Below are 18,512 nucleotides of genomic sequence, written 5' to 3' on the forward strand. Positions count from 1 at the left end.
GATATTTTGGTAGTCAACAGCCTATTAAAAAACACAAACATGCAATACAATTATTACATCACATCTGTCTAATGCATAATTCCATATAGTACAAAGCAGAGAGCGCCATTCTTGACATTTTACAAAGCACCAAATAAATAAAGATGACTTGACTTGATGTGTATTTGCAGCTTACAAACGAATTTAGGCTGTACTTTTAAATGTAAAATATGTGGAAAGTCTGGATTTAAAGCACTGGATGTTAATTCATCATAATTATTCTAGTTAATTTGAAAGACATACAAAAGAGTATTATTTACCGTCTCTTCTTCATCAACATCCTGACCAGCATCCTCTGGCTCTGAGGGGAGAGTTGAAACAGATGTTTCAGAGGGAACAGGTGTGACAGCAGTCCCTGAGGGTCCAGGTGATGAAGGAGACTGTGTGAGGACAAGTCTGGGGTCAGGGATCAGTGAAGGGGATGTGGAGCCCAGTACAGGTGTGGCACTGCTGGTGACCAGGGTGGAAGAACCCAGTGTCAGTGTGGAAGAGGGTGGTGACAGAACAGCCTCCGGATCTGCTATTGTGTGATCCTCGCTGATGTCACAGAAGCCCTCATCTTCATCTCGCTCCTCCACACTGAGGTCCTCAATGAGCTCTGCTGTCTGCTCAGAGTCAGGATTCATGTCCTGCAGTGCCTGACCAGTCTGCTGGAACAGATACTGCACTCCAATGAGCTCACCTGAAATAAAAACAATAAACAAACGGAAATTAAATAGAATGTTGTGTATCATATTTGATACATTAGGCTTTTGTAGTAGCTCATATAGTGTGAGAATATAGAGCTCATCGTCAAGGAGAAAAAAAACAAAACAGTTTTATTTAGAGGCCCAACACGTTTAATTATGTGGGCAAAACATGAAATGAAATGCAATACAATGATGATTGAGAGAAAAGTCTGATGATCATTTTGATATTTACATGAAACATGATTTTCTAATCAAGTGAACCCAAGCTGCTTCAGTCTAGTAACTAGTCATTAAATATTAGTAACAATATACAAGTTATTCTTACAATTACTTTATAAAATCAGTAAAGGTTTCACAATGAAAAGAAACGTGAAGCACGAGCTGAAGGTGGACACTTTTACAATTATACTAAAAGACTATAATCAATCAGACGACAGAGGCCAGGTTTCCTAAAAATTTTTGATCATATTGATCATTTAGAGTCCTTTAGAAACTTGCATATCAATTATGATACAATCGACTCTATAGGGTTAAATCTGACATATAGACGGAGGTTACACAGAAATTGCAAGTTGATAAAATAAAAAATATATAAAATAATTCTCACCGGTGTAACATGCAGGGGGACAAAACGTGGGGACCACTTTCCTGCCAAACAGCTTTTCATAATTGCCGTTTACACAGTGAACAAGTTCTCCTGTGTAGCTGCGCAAAGCTGATGGCTCCGATGACAGGGAAGCAGCCTCCCGGTCCTGGTTCCACCGGTGTAGACCCTCCAGCAGATAAATCTGAAAGTTCAGACTGTTTGCACTGGTCCCTGTAAATAGACACAACAGTGTTTAGGAGGTGTTAAAGGAACACACAAAAACACTTAATGCTCTTTCTTTACACATGCACAGTGTGTGTGACAAAGACAATACCTGGGATGAAACGGTTCAGGTGTAAATGAAAGGACTCGAGAGAAGTGGAGCCTCTGGCACATCTGTAGGTCTTCAGAAGCACGCCTCCCTTGTTTAGGCTCCCTGTCTCTGTATAGAGCACAACACCAGGGGGGTATTGAATGCATTTCACATGCTTCTTCTGGACATTCCAGATGTGCTCCATCCTTTCTCGGTCCAGGAGAGGAACACCCAGGGAGTCTTTGCCCTTGCTGCTCAGGAGCTCTGTAAGCAGCCGCTCAAGGAGAAGGATGGTAGTCTCCTCTTCACAGGTCCTCCTCCGGCAATGGAGTGCCAGCTCATTCCTGGTAAGATGCTTGTTGACATCTTCATCTGTCAGCGCAGGCCAACCCTGGGATATCAACAGCTCTCTCTTTGCTTTGCGAAGCATAGAAACATCAGCCGCATCCCACTCAAAAATGCACGCTGACAGCCGTGACATGAAGATGGGATACAGCTGATGGGCATCAGTTGTACACCCCATGGCAATCCTGCGCATAAAATGCCAGATGTCCAACCGAATCATGAGATCAGGCCACCCTCTGAATCTGGTTTTCAGCTTGGTCTCACCAACATCAGTGCAGCAGCCACAGTCCACGTACAAAACAGCAGGTGGATCCACACTAGCCTGCTGGTACCTTTTCACCAGACCATCGACCATCATGTCCAGTCCTGCTCCTTCCTGTGCTGTCAGCACACTCATGAGCACCTGACCAAACTCATTGCCAACAGAGGTAAGCCAGAGTCCCGTTCCCCTTGCCGTCCCAGCCAGCTTCTTAGTGATCTGCAGTAGATGACAGGAAGCATGCAATGCAATGAAACATCACACCATCTAGAATATGATACTCATGCTCTGATAATGATATAACAGTAAACACCATAAATTAACAAAAATCCCCTGCTAACCTTTTTAGTAGAATCCATCTTCAAGACTGAACCATACGTAGATGTTATCCTTGCATGGATTTCATCCAGCCTTGTCAGGATGTCTTGGCTGTACACGGTGAGCAGCCACTTGCAGCTTGGGACCACTGTAGGCTCTGGGGGTTCCTGGAATTGTATTTGCAACACCCCGGGTCGTTTGAGGAAGTCCACACATTGGGTGGTGTACCGGGCCATACGCTGGAGCCACTCCACACTGTGGTTCTCACGCAGCTGTTTGATGACCCGCGTGGGACTGTTGCCTAGGCCATGCTCACGCAGGAGCCGAATGACTCTCATATCACAGGCATACCTTAGGAAAAGCAAAATCCACACATTCATATATTTTACGTAATTGATTTGTAAAGTATTTGCAAACATATGTGATGATGGGCTATCAACTGGATGTGGAATTAAAGTGTACTTACTTCCGCGTGAGGATGACCCGAAATTCAGAGCGATGGCCCAGATCCAGCTGTTGCAGGACAGTCTGACTCCAGGACACATGCGAGGCTTTACACTTGGTACAGATGAGGGTTTCTGTGACCATGTTGTACATCCTATCGATGTCCAGAACCTGCCGTGCCCTTTTGTGCAGACCGCCTCCAGTCAGCTGATGCTGCCCGCAGGCAGAATTGGGACAGAGAGCCTTGATCTTCCACAGCTTGTACGGCATCCACAGCAACAGAGCATGACAAAAAAATCTGTCTGGAGCTGGAGCCTGGTTGTAAATAAGTGCTGGCTGTGGTGGGTAATACCAGAGCTGTAGGTTGTCTCGAAGCTCTGGTTTTCCCTTGGGCCCCATTTTAAAAAGCCTGCTGGCAATCCACCTATGATCCTCTGGTGGCAAAGTGTCCGACCACAAACGATGCAGTCGAACTGCAGATGCATCTTGCAGTAATGCCCCCGAAGGAGTAGTCTGTGAAGGAAAAAGACAAAACATTTAGTCTAGCAGGTCATTTATTTAATTACCGCTTTATCTATCCAAGACTACCCTCATATAAAATAGAAAATATTGGATGTCAAATACGTACTTAAGGTTATAGAATAAAATGTATACATTTGTTCCAATAGTTTTCAGAATTGTGTCAGCTGCTAGCACTAATTTGTGTGACTCTACTGAGTTGTGACAGTTAATATGCAAATTCAATTATTTTGGACCAATAAAATTTGAAATTACTTACCGAGACAACATGCAATGAAATATAATATATGTTGCATATATAACAAGAGAAAGAAACAGTCATAACTGTCCAATAATTTTAACTAATCCTAGATGGAATTATACAATACTGTTTAAAGGTCTATGTTCAGTAAGATTCTTTTTGTTTTTGAAATATGATTAAAATACAGTCAAAAACAGTAATAGTGGGAAATAATATTGCAATTTAGGATCGCCGCTTATTTGAATCTGTTTTCAAAAGTATTTACAGTTTTTTTCAATCGCTAACAAGCGCTTACCCATACTTCAGATACTTTTTCCTAAACTCTTAACACAGACTCACACCAACAAAACACAATTGGCCAAATGGATAATTTTCTTCTCAATAACACATTTTGTTACAGATTTTTATGATTGTTTACACACTAAAATAAAAATTTCCACGCAATTTGCAAAATTCTACTCCAATGAGCAAAACCCCTCCACAGATTTGCACAACATTACACACAATGTCTGTTTTACCCTTTTAGCAAAACATTACACACAGTGATTTGTAAAACTCTACACACATTTTCACACCTTAGACACAGATAAGGATTGTGAGGTTACTTCCTTGTCATTACAAAGCCCCGGATTGCCATTGACCACACTAATGAATGAATTGGATATGCACATCCATCAGGAGTGGAAGCACACATGTGCTAATTTGAAAACGCATCACTCAGGAGTGCTATAAAAGGCAGCAGGTGAGTTCACCTGTCTTCAACAAAAATGGAAGGAGCTAGAAGAAGAAGAAGAAGAAGAAGAAGAGTGAGAATAAGAGGGGGGGGCTCAAAGAGGAGATGAAGGAGGTAGAGGAAGAGGAGAAGGAGGTAGAGGAAGAGGAGAAGGAGGTAGATGAAGAGGAGAAGGAGGTAGAGGAAGAGGAGAAGGAGGTAGATGAAGAGGAGAAGGAGGTAGAGGAAGAGGAGAAGGAGGTAGAGGAAGAGGTGAAGGAGGTAGATGAAGAGGAGAAGGAGGTAGAGGAAGAGGAGAAGGAGGTAGAGGAAGAGGTGAAGGAGGTAGATGAAGAGGAGAAGGAGGTAGAGGAAGAGGAGAAGGAGGTAGAGGAAGAGGAGAAGAAGGTAGAGGAAGAGGTGAAGGAGGTAGATGAAGAGGAGAAGGAGGTAGAGGTTTTCAAAATTGCGTGTAAACAATTGAAAAAAACTGTAAATATATACTAACTCTTCATTTCAAAATAGAACACATCTTTCTCTGCACACACTAACTTTACCAAAACACTGGAAATCTGACTCAGAATGAAATTATTCTGTCAAAGAATAACACTTGTTTTCACTTCACAAGGTACATGCAGTCAATCAAAGTACTAGGGTTTCAAAATACTGGCTATTGTATTACAAAAACTTCATAGACTTTTGTGTTTCAGTTTTACAGGTATTTGCATACAAAACATGCAATCCACCATTTTTACACTAAATTTATTGGTTGGGAACTGTATGTCCACATGTACAGTATTCCAGTAAAAAGCAAATCAGTTTTTTTTCCCTTTACTGTTTACCAGCCTCTCTTAGCGAAAGACCGTGGTTGGCCTGCTCTTCTCCCTGGCCCTGCTCCTCTCACTGCACCTCTCATCTCTCACTGCACATCTCACTGCACCTCTCACTGCACATCTCACTGCACATCTCACTGCACCTCTCGCACATCTCACTGCATCTCTCACTGCACATCTCACTGCACATCTCACTGCACCTCTATCTGCACATCTCACTGCACCTCTCACTGCACCTCTCACTGCACATCTCACTGCACATCTCACTGCACATCTCACTGCACATCTCACTGCACATCTCACTGCATCTCTCACTGCACATCTCACTGCACATCTCACTGCACCTCTATCTGCACATCTCACTGCACCTCTCACTGCACCTCTCACTGCACCTCTCACTGCACATCTCACTGCACATCTCACTGCACCTCTCACATCTCACTGCACCTCTCACTGCACATCTCACTGCACCTCTCACTGCACATCTCACTGCACATCTCACTGCATCTCTCACTGCATCTGTCACTGCACATCTCACTGCACATCTCACTGCATCTCTCACTGCACCTCTCACTGGGCCTGCTCTTCTCCCTGGGCCCCTTGCTCTTACTCTTCCTCGTCCAGACATTACAGTGTTTGTCTTTTTCTGTTTCCAAAAACATCACTCCTCAAAGTCCTCCTTTTAATGTATAAGTGTCAATGTAACAGAAAAAAATAACCCCTGCCACTGAGTCTAAGCCAGACTGGAATCAGCTATGGTTGGCCCAATTTACCCAACATAAATCAGGTGTGTGTCAATTATTCAATTGTTTGTTTATTATCAGCTGAGATATATTGTTTTTGAACTGATATCATTGAAGAAGCCGAGGTTTTTATACTGTATCTAAGGTTTGGAATATTGTTTTTGCTATTGTGGGGTGGTGTGTGTTAACATTTGTAAATACTACAAAAACAATCCATAATTTTGTTGGGAGGTATAGCTTGTCTGTTAAGAAAATGTAAGCATTGTGGAAATGTGTTCACTGACTGCATATTGTGTGAAAACTGTATATTATTGCTCTTAATTCATTATGATAAGATTTCCTGCATACAAAATATATTTCTAAAAAGTGCACAGATGTGGAATGTGTCTTAGAATGCAATGTGGATTATGCCAGTACTTACAGAGACAGTGGTGCTTGGTGTAGGGGCACTGGACACTGCTGCGCTGGGTTGGTCAACAGCCTGAGATGGTCTCCTAGCCACACTCAGATTTGGCTTTGCAGCAGCAATGTGGGACCCACCAAATCTTGGTTTGGTAAACTAAAAAAGGGCAAAACAATTTCAATGAAAAGACAAATTGAATTGTAACAGCACATTGGCCAAAGATATAATAAAATGTAAAATGAGAAAATATCTATTGATCCTATCATTCATTATATAACTAAAGGACCTGCTTTCTTTCTTTAACTTATTTTTTTGTCTGTGTATTACCACACTCTACTACTTATACAGATTGAAATAAGCACAGTTAGAATAGAAAAATGTGTGGGAAGGTATTGCTAGAATGTGAGTATATAGTAATTTAACAAGTACCTTTTAAAAATGACTTAAAATCAAAAATAGTTTGCACATAGTTTGTAAGAGAAAGTGTTTATTAACAGTAATGAAGGTTACCCTTGAAATGGCAACAAAGCAGATTCATGATGACTTAATTAATAATACGTGTATAATTAATTGTGCATAAGTGGAATGTTACCTGAGAAATACAGAATGAAAGACGTAGCTTCAGTAGCCAGTTGGAAAAATCAAGAGAGATGCCATGAAGGACGCGAGTGTCCTTTAACCCATAATGGCAAAGCCCAATTAGAGAGGAAGAGGAGAATGCAAGAGCAGAGCCCAGAGAAGAAAGAGAGATCACATAGGTTACATTGTTCTTTCACCATTTTACTTGATCTAAACCAACCTGAGACAGTGAAACTGACCAATAAGCAGACTACAGCCGCCCCTGTACAAGGTGTCACAGCTGGCAGGTAGGTGTAAAAACATACCAGCCATTTCCACTGAACTTAAACCTTTATACTAAACGTATATTAAAACTGCAATTATATATATATAAAAAAAATGTTATTACCTTTGACAAACTTATATATAAGTTTTAATTTTAGAAGTAGGCTGGGGTGGGAGCTGACGCTGACTCTGAGCCATGACCTCCTGTGCTGGTCCAGTAGCGGCAGACTGTTGTTCAACAACCCTTGGTGCTTGTCCAATAGAGGCTGTGGCCTGCTTAAGACAACCACAAAAATACATAGGCTACAATAATTGTTGAACGAGAAGAATTTGTTCAGTAAATTATACATATATAAAAAAAATACAAGTTACATCTTTACATTGTTACCTTTTGAGTGTGAAAACCACATATGCACTTTGGGACCGCTCCGAGGAAGGTTGTCTGGCCGCGAGACTGCATCGGACATCTTTCAATCTGTAAACATTATCACACATATAACATAGAATACATGCATTTCTAACTTATCAGTATGAATGCCACATTAATTTATTGTAGTCTGTCATTTATTTTTATTCATGTTCTTTGAAGGGGAGATACAAACTGTAAAATTAGAGATAAAGAGTGAGTAAAGTTTGTATCCTCCTTTAAAAGAACAAGAGAGGAACATTTCACACCTTCAAAAAAACATCCATTCACTCAACATCCCCACCCCCACTGCCTCAAATCTCTGAATCTCCCAGTGCAAAAAAAAAGTTTTTTTTTTTTACATAAATAAACATAAATCTCAAATACCTGCAACATTATCTACATACATATCTATAAATAATGATGACATTGAATTAAATGATTAGGATTACAATTATTACATCATGCAAAGGTGACAAAAGCACACTCACCCTTTGGTACACGTCATGCCACTTTTTCTGTCGAGGAGCTGGCCTGTTACCCTCATTTGATGGCCAAACTCCTGTGCTGGCAAACTTTTTTAGCCTTGCAATCCAGTCAGTATCTGACATGGCTTTATGGGATTTTTTGCCAGACATTTTTTTGTTGGGGGGCTAACGGTTAGGTTATATCGTTTTGAACAAAACTACTATAATACAAATTATTTCTTTAAAAAAAGCACACACGATATTTACAATTATAATATATACAATTATATACAAATATAAAATTACATTGTCCGAAAATACAGTTAAAGTTACCGAAAAATAAGTTTCGCAGTCCTCCGTTAAAATGATGATGCCTGACCTCCGTGACAGTGATGCTCGACGTCTGAACTTTTTGACCTCTGACACGCCCCTCAGGATATGTCATTACTTCGTACACCTTCGGCTCAGTTCGGCAACTTGATTGACACTCGGCTAGCTTCCTGACTCCTCCTCCTAGCGGTGCTAAGCGTAAACGTGCCATCGACATTTCCTTGTACTCTGATTGGTCAAATGTCGAAAATGATAAGGAAAAAGTCAAGAATGGCGCTCTCTGATTGGCTGCAAATGTTATAATGTCGAGAATGGCGCTCTCTAATTGGCTGCAAATGTTATAGCGCGTCGACGTGATTGGCTGTGGCGTTCAACATTATCCCCATTTTGACGGACTATCCTTCGGCAGCTGGCGTTCAGGTCGCAGTCTCCATTGGAGGCGTGGGTTTGAATCCCACTTCTGACAAACCTAACCTTTGGCTGCGGGCTCAAGCTAGAGTCTTTAACCCTCTGGCAAGTTTATCCAGAAATGCAGTAATGTTGACAAAGCACTGCAATTCAGTTCATGCTAGAATTAACCAAACATTAAAGTAACACTGACCTGCAGTACATGACCTTTAAAGTAACACTTTAGTGCAATGTATGGGATTCTATGGCACTTGAAATTTCAAGTCCTGACATTTCAGAAAAATTGTAAAGCAAACGTGTTATCCACTACACTACGGAAACCTATTGATGAGACGCATGTGCTTTTTAGAAGATGGCTGCTTCCCATAATCTGCCCTGCAAGCAGTGTGACAGCCTGTAAATTCCACAAACAACAGAACAGAGGTCATTCAGCATGGCAGTCTGCCTACAGCTCCTTGGTACGATGGCCTTCACCTGTCTCAAAAGTAAAGGTGTTGTAGCGAATTGCAGCATTTATATTTAAAATGCATCCACTTGTTTCCGGACAGTTTTGAACTGAGGACCTTTCGCGTGTAAAGCGAACGTGATAACCACTACAATACGGAAACTTGATTTGGACGTCAGTCCCTACGCTTCTAGGGTACGCTTGTTCAAAAGCGACTGAAACTATAGACTGCCCAGTGTTTTTAACATGGCAAAAAGCTGCTAATTTTGTTGGCAGACCAAACATGTTTTATTACTGTACAGGAAACCTCAAAGGCCATTTGTTTTATTTTTGTCCTTTTCTAAAGAGATTAAACCACAAACATCCCTGCAAGTGTACAGACCTGCTCAACAGAAAATCACATACGATATTTTTGCAAAAACCACCCATAGTTTCCACCCAGTTTCGAACTGGGGACCTTCTGCGTGTAAGGGGAATGTGATAACCATTAGACTATGGAAACACATCTTCAGGATTCAGACATAAATCATTAGGTGCACGCTTTTTAAAAAGCGTATAAAGGAAATGAGCGCTACACCCACCTAGCGTGGCAAACAGTTTAAATCTTCTGTCAGAAGACAACTGCTGTTTCTGCTCAGTTTCGAACCAAGGACCTTACGCACGTTAGGCGAACGTGATGAACACTACACTACAGAAACCTATTGATGAGGTCATTCGGCATGGCAGTCTGCCTACAGCTCCTTGGTACGATGGCCTTCACCTGTCTCAAAAGTAAGGGTTTTGTAGCGAATTGCAGCATTTATGTCTAAAGTGCCTCCACTTGGGAGATCCAGTCCTTTACTGCTGCCAAAAGACCGGTACAAAAGTTTTGCTCCAGCAAACAAGTTACAGGAGGAGCTGGCCAGGGTCCCCAGACAACTGTTTTAATGACAGCTTGAGCAAAATGCAACGTGTTGGCCAGGAATCGAACCCGGGTCAAATGCTTAGAAGGCAGATATTCTCACCACTATACCACCAACGCAAGACCATTGGGTGTAGGCTTAAAAAAATTGCATGAACTTATTGACCTGACCTACCAGGCACCATATTAAAAAAGAGGTCTCTAATATAATAATGTAACATGTTTTATACAGACACTTCATATTTAAATGGTATTAGATTATTTTTTGGATTCACTGGCTTCTGTGAAGCGTTGAGTTAAAATGATGCATGACGCCGTTCCTGGAAATCGCGCTGTTCGGGGACAACTACCTGTCTCTGCAACTCCTCTTTAGTATAGTGGAAAGTATCTCCGCCTGTCACGCTATAGTCTGGGGTTCGATTCCCTGATGGAGAGATCCAGTTCTTTACTGCTGCCAAAAGACATTAACAAAAGTTTTGCTCCATCAAACAAGTTACAGGAGAAGTTGGCAAGGGGCCCGGACGACTGTTCTAAAGACAGCTTGAGAAAAATGCAATTCGTTGGGCGGGAATCGAACCCATACAGCAAGAATGGACAGACCCAGGAATTGAACCCATACAGGAAGAATTCTCATAATCAAGGTATTTAATTTAAAAATGTGAGACTTTTTATACAGACACTTCATATTTAAATGGTATTAGATTCTTTTTTTTGGATTCACTGGCTTCCTGGAAATGGGAAGGCTGTTTGTAGCGAGCTGTAGTCGCGCTGATCGGGGGTGGCAACCTGTCTCTGCAACTCCTTGTTAGTATATGGGAAAGTATCTCCGCCTGTCAAGCGTAAGACCGGGGTTCGATTCCCCGACGGGGAGATCCAGTCCTTTACTGCTGCCAAAAGACCAGTACAAAAGTTTTGCTGCAGCAAACGAGTTACAGGAGGAGCTGGCCAGGGTCCCCAGACAACTGTTTTAACGACAGCTTGAGCAAAATGCAATGCGTTGGCAGGTAATCGAACCCAGGTCAACTGCTTGGAAGGCAGCTATGCTCACCACTATACCACCAACGCAAGACTGTTGGATGTAGACTGGAAGCCCTGTTGTGCGGTCAGCAAGGAAATTTTGCAATACATTAGCAGCTGGCAGGTGCAGATGAACTGAAACTCTCTTTGTTTGGACCTGGCACTTAAAAAAAATTGCATGAACTTATTGACTTGACCTACCAGGCTCCATATTAAAAAACAAGGTCTCTAATTTAATAATGTAACACGTTTTATACAGACACTTCATATTTGACACATGACGCCGTTCCTGGAAGTCGCGCTGATCAGGTACATCTACCGGTCTCTACAACTCCTCGTTAGTATAGTCGAGGTATAGTATAGTAGTATAGTATAGTATTTTTAGAAGATGGCTCCTTCCCATAATCTGCCCTGCAAGCAGTGTGACAGTCTGTAAATTCCACAAACAACAGTATAGAGGTCATTCGGCATGGCAGTCTACCTACAGCTCTTTGGTACGATGGCCTTCATCTGTCTCAAAAGTAAGGGTTTTGTAGCGAATTGCAGCATTTATATTTAAAATGCCTCCACTTGTTTCCGCCGGGTTTTGAACTGAGAACTTTTCGCGTATAAAGCGAACATGATAACCACTACACTACGGAAACTTGATTTGTATGTCAGTCCCACCTCTTCTAGGGCACGCTTGTTCAAAAGCAAATTAAACTATAGACTGCCCAGTGTTTTCAACATGGCAAAAGCTGCTAATTTTGTTGGCAGACCAAACATTTTTTTATTACTGTACAGGAAACCTCAATGGTCATTTGTTTTATTTTTGTCCTTTTCTAAAGAGATTGAACCACAAACATCCCTGCAAGTGTACTGACCTGCTCAACAGAAAATCGCATATGAAATTTTTACAAAAACCACCCACAGTTTCCGCCCAGTTTCGAACCTTCGCGTGTGAGGCGAACAGTCTGCCTACAGCTCCTTGGTACGATGGCCTTCAACTGTCTCAAAAGTAAGGGTTTGTAGCGAATTGCAGCATTTATATTTAAAATGCCTCCACTTGTTTCCGGCCAGTTTTGAACTGAGGACCTTTCGCGGCGGGAGTCGAAAATGGTTAAGCTTAACTTCCCTTAACTTTTCCCATTCATTCTCTATGGTAGTGCTTAACACTACGGATGCAATATACCTTTGGCCACACGTAGACTTCCTGGCGCTGTTCCGCTTTTCCGTGGCGGGTAGTTTAAAAAGCATAGTGTCATCTGTCAGTCATTCGCAGTGGAGGAGGGGAGACCCGTTTTACGAACGGAGAGATATTTGTTTACCGACTTGTCAGCAAACTTGTTTTGTTTTGTTGCTGTCTAAACTACCTGCAGACAGATTTTCCCTCAGGTGACCGCATATACATTATTATTCAAATATTTTATAATTTAAATTGCATGTATATTGTCATGTAATCGTATTGTTATCGTGTTGAATGGATTGTGACGATAAGAAACAGTAAACTCCTCGTTGTGAATACAGCTGTTATTTTATAAGAGTATCTTTGTTTGTAAAGGTGAATGTTTCATCCTAATCTCTCACTATGCTTAAAATATATGTTAACAGTGCAGTAAGATGTAATGTGCAGTAGTATGGAGGACCAAACTTGCAATTAAAAATGAATGAATAAATAAATGAATAAATAGATAGATAAATAAATGTGATAATAGGAAAATAAATAAAGGAATAAACGACTTGATAAAATAAATATGATTCATTTTAATCAAATGTATTTTTGTATATTTTTCCCCTAATTTATAATTTTTTGCTTTTATATTTTAATGTATTTGTATAATTTTTAATTGTATTTATTTATTATTTTATTTATTTGTTTGTTCCATTTATTCTTATATTTATTTATGCATTCATTTATTTGTATATTTATTTATTCCAATATGTATTTATTTCCAGATTTATTTATTTTAATCTTTATTTATTTTTATTTTTATTTCTTTATTTTTATATCTATTCTTACATTTTTTTGATGTGCATGATAATTAGGTTGGTTGGTCTTGCTTACCAAATATAAATATTAATTAACAAATAAATAAAAGCAGAAAATAAATTAAGGGAAATAATACAAAAATTAGTTTGATAAAGAATAAATCATATTTATTTTATCAAGTCGTTTATTCCTTTATTTATTTTCCTATTATCAAATTTATCTTTTTATTTGTTTACATGTTTATTTATTAATTTAATTTCTGCGGGTTTGGTCCTCCTATAATGTAATTAATATCAGACACACACATATATTACATTTAAATTACAAACAAATATATATATGTGTACAATTTAATGGTATAATTTAACATTTTTAATTAGTTAACTTGTTAACTTTTTATATATACATATATAAATTTTTAAAGCAATTTAAATAATGAATATTAAATAATGCAAATTTAATAAACAGTACGTGCTCTAAGGCTGCATTTATTCAGTTAAGAAACAGTAATATTATAGAATATTATAGCATTGTAAAATAACTCTTTTATATATATCACTGATGCTTTAGTATTAACTGTCTTATTTCATTTTGTTACTGTAAGTATTTAAATGCTTATGCTGAGACGCTAATGAATACATTCTGATTTCAGAACAGCATCATGAAGAAAACAGTGTTCTTCCCAGGGAAAGTCAAAGTGTCTTTCAGGAAAGGCCCATCAGGCCATTAACGCCGGGACCCATCAGAAGAGGCAAAAAGAATTAAAGACAACCCTTCACTGCAGGACAAGTCAACACCTCAAAGAGAAAATCTGGTCAAGTTGAACGCCCGTTCTGTTGTGTTACATAGAGGAGGGGATGTCTCTGACAAGCAAGAGGTGTTGGGAGAATGCATTCTTCAGTTCGGCAAGTACAAGGGCAAGTCTTTCAAGTGGTTATTAGAGAATGATGGCAGCTATGCTTTGTACCTGTCCGATAAGGTTGAGGAAGAAGAACAGGCTGGGCAGTTCAACCCAGAGGGTCCATGCAAGGATAGCCTCATTTCCTTTCTTGAGTATTCAAGAAGCTTCAAGGAAATTGAAGATCTTAAACAGTATCTGTCTCAAAGGCCAGACGCAGTGCCTTTTTTGACAGAGGATGACAATACTGTTGGATTTGGATCCAGAGCACAAGACACTTGGAGGAAGATTTGGGATACCAGGGCAGACGGATATGCTTTCTTTATAATGAGGCAGAACTGTGTGCCAGGCAGCAAAATGTACAATTTGCAGCAGTATCTTTTAAAACAGCAGCAAAAACAGATGACCAAAAACACTCCTCCGATGCCCTCACCATCAGCTTCCGCTGCAAGACCACCTGTTCCTTCCATTACTGACTCTGATCAGCCTGGTGAGTTAATAAAATTCATGCAAGTTTGCTTATATTGATTCTTAAAGCCTGCCTAGCTACTGATGCATTTGTCATATTTTATAGTAATGGAGGAGGATGAAGAACTGGAGAGGATGATGCTTAGTATTTCTCCAACAAAATATCTCACACAGCTGAGTAAGTAAATCAAGTATCGTGTCATGTGTGTTATATATACCCATGTCAAATTCTTATAAAATTGGTATAAAATTGTACATACTGGAGAGAAACCATTCAAATTATAATGCTTATTTTTAGGATCATCTGCAGCCACAGGATCCACAGTCTTATCTACAACAGGTTACTTTACACAACAGTTTTGGAGGCTTATTCGGTTACATACAGACTTATCTTACATTTCTGTTTTTTAATTATCTTATTTGTTGTTTTGGCACTGTTCTTGCCTGTTCGAAAAAACATGTTCTTTTGTTCTAACTACTGTTAAGGTTTGAATATACCAGTGGTGAGGGTGAGTGCACTTCATGAATTGTATGCATGCTATTTAAACTGTTTTTATTTGTTGTGAAAAAGTGGACTGTTTACTTACAGACATTTGAACATTATCAGAATGTGCATTACTAGAATAAATAACAAAATACATAGAATAAAATAATAAATAATGATTAGTCATTTAATGTAGTCAAGACAATCAAATACATATCATGTACATTCAGTGTTTTAATATGTTTTTAATTTCCTCCCTGTGCTTTTCCTTGCAGCTCTGCCGCAGCCTCCATCAACATCAGCTCCTGTGTGTAGGCCTTCTTCACAGGGTGAAGGCTTTATACCACCTCAAGCAGCACAATCAGCACCTACACCTGCACCAATGCCGTCTGCACTGACTGAAACCCCTGTTCCCAGCTACTTGAACAAAAAAGTAAAGACAGTTAAACACACGAGCATTAAATGTGTTATACACGCATATATATATATATATATATATATATATATATATATATATATATATATATATATGCATTTATTTCCTTTGCTTTGTGTTCCGTGCAGTTCTGCCACAGCCTTCACCACCATCACATGCAGTCTCTAGTTCTCCCAATCCACCAGCTCCTGTGTGTAGACCTTCTTCACAGACTGATGGCTCTGTACCACCTCCTGCAGCACAATCAGCACCTACAGCTCCTGCATCAATGACGTCTGCACAGACGGAAGCACCTGTTACTAGCTACTTGCAAGATATTAGCCACTGGAACTGCTCTCTTCATCAAAGAATTTGGATGAAAACAGAGATGGAGTCCATGGGGCTCTGGCCAGGATCACACCCAGTAAGACACCTAATGAATATGGTCTCCTTGTTGCGCTATCCACCTCAGCCTGAGCTTATAGAGACAAACATGGGCCTTCCGTCACCAAAGTACTTCCAGCTCCATCCCTTTTTCATTTGGAAACCTGAGCACAGTATAAATGAAAGGCTTAGAAACAACTACATCCTGCCCTGACTCTACAGCTGTCCAAATCCTCATGTTGTGTCCTCAGGTGTGGGAAGACCCCGAGTGATCCTTGGCACTAGTGGGCAATATTACATCCTTGCTTCACGTCTGTGCTGTAAGGCATGTAAAAAATACTGGTTCGCTGATAAACCTCAGTGGGTGGACATGCTACCACAGCAATTCAGAAACATCTTGCCAACCTTCCTCACTCATAAGAAGGCAATCTGTAAAACTGTGATGGATGAACTGAGGCGCTCTGGAAAATCCCCTTATGACAAGGCCAACCAGCTGTCTGAGGTGCTTCACCTTAAGTTTGAAAGAGCCCACCTTGCATACCTTCTCATTGTGCAGAACGTCAGGGATGCTGAAGCAGGGCTGTATGGCCAGAAAACCATCACAGGAGCATTGAGGAAGGATGACACACCTGCTTCGTTTGGGGGTTACGAAGATACTGATGGGTGGCATGGGGTGTCTGTGTCTGCACATTATCTGGTGGAGTGCCTGCTTCAGGAATATCACCGGCAAGAGGCAGCTCTCACTCAGCTCCTTCAAGGAACTTTTGGACAGGTGTTCAGATCAGATCACACACGCAAAGTTGCTAGAAAAGTGACCCTCTCATCTGGCACAATGTCATCCTACGCTGTGATGAACGAGAACTGGATGATCCTGTCCTGGGTGATGCTGCAGTCTGAGAGTGAGCAATCCTTGAGTTCAATGTACTGTGGGATGGCCAATCGCTACAGTGCTGCTAGCATACCCAAGGCCAAGTACCAGTGGGTGGACAGGTAAGAATAATCACATCTCATCACACATCACATCAAGATGTGTAAGCAAAGGTAATGAATACATTAAAATGAAAATGTATTTCCCTTTCATGTACTTAGGGACTGCTGTGCTGCTTTCAGAGTGATGGACCCAGGACCGTATGAGCACCAGCAGTGGGAAGCTTGGAGGACCACTGAAGCTACTGTGGCAGAGGTTACATCAGAAAACCTCAAGAATGTAAATGCCGCTTGCCAGAAGTACAATGAGGACATGGTGGTTAAACTAGACTTGTTTCACTGTATGCGGCGATTCACCAGGGAATGTGTTTCGGAGCACCATCCTCTGTATAGCTCGTTCTGCCAGTTCCTCTCTTCTGCCCGTAGTAGATCAGAGTGACCTGGAGAAACTGAGGAACGCATACAAGTTCTGTGGAATTGAGCCTGCTAATCCCACAAAGCAGCACATCAGAGCGCACTGCAGGACAAAAGTGCCACATCCTAGAGAGCTGGTCCAAAGAGTGGAAGAAGTACTTCACCATTTCCATCTTGCAAAGGATCCCAACAACATCTTCCTTTTTAAACCCTCGATGCTAAAATTTCGGTACAACTGAATCATGTCAAGGGTGAAGGAGCTGCTGTGCCCATCGGGATCCCTGTCAGAGGCACTTCACAGCAAGAGGGGTTTCATTTCCACCAGGCTCAGTGAGTAACGGGTAATCACGTCTCTCCTGAGCTGTTCCAGGCGCAGGGTATGACTGGTGTCGCACGCTGGAATTATCAGCGGCTGGTGGACCTGAAGCAGCCTGGGCTTGTCTTACCTGGAGTGTTTGACCCTGTTTTGATGATGGAGTTAAACAGGGCATCTATAAGAGAGACTGGGTAACCCAAATATCCAGCCTTCCACATCTCCAGCTGGGACACAAGAGAGAGGTTTGGCCTACAATATGTGGAGCCAGGCTGTCGACCTGTGCCTCTTGACTTTGACAAACACAAAAGCAGGAAGACAGACCTAGGGATGCAAGAAGAGTCTTCATCTGGCACTGAGTTCTCATTTCCAACTCAGGTAAGCCTTTAAAGTTCTTTGATAACAAACTTTTTATTATAAAACAAATAGTTAATAATTCTCGCTCGCATATAACACTAATTTTGCTGAATTTCAGAAATGCTTAGAGGATTCCTCTTCTGCTGAGACCCCTCTTGCTCCTGAACCAGAGGCCACCCCCCAGACTCTCATTTTCAATGTTTTTCTACTCCGAGTGCTGTGACAGTGAAGGAACAAACATCTGAGGAGTTTCTTTTAGATGCAGGTAATTATATTATTCATACAGGCACCAATGTGTGTAATCTGTTTGCCTAATCTATGCACACAAAACAAATACTTCGTTTAATAATTTTGTGAATCTCTTTTAGAACTGCCAAGCACACCACCACTGCCTTTAGCTGCTTCTCCCTGTGCTGCTCGGACTGGACCCATTAAGACAGGCGGTCGAGTCTTTGTGTTGGACCATAACAGATGGACAGATCCAATGAGAAATGCCATTGATGGTTTGCTGGCCAAGCACCATGGGAGCAAGGACCTCCTGACAAAGGTGGATGGTGAATATGCTGCTATGGTACAGAGTGCCTGCACTGACCCAAGCAGCCTTTTGCACTCAACCACAAAG

This window comes from Siphateles boraxobius, unplaced genomic scaffold (genome assembly GCF_051911475.1).
Source record: "Siphateles boraxobius isolate OS27281-9 unplaced genomic scaffold, OSU_SipBor_1 6, whole genome shotgun sequence".
In the NCBI taxonomy this organism is placed as follows: domain Eukaryota; kingdom Metazoa; phylum Chordata; class Actinopteri; order Cypriniformes; family Leuciscidae; genus Siphateles; species Siphateles boraxobius.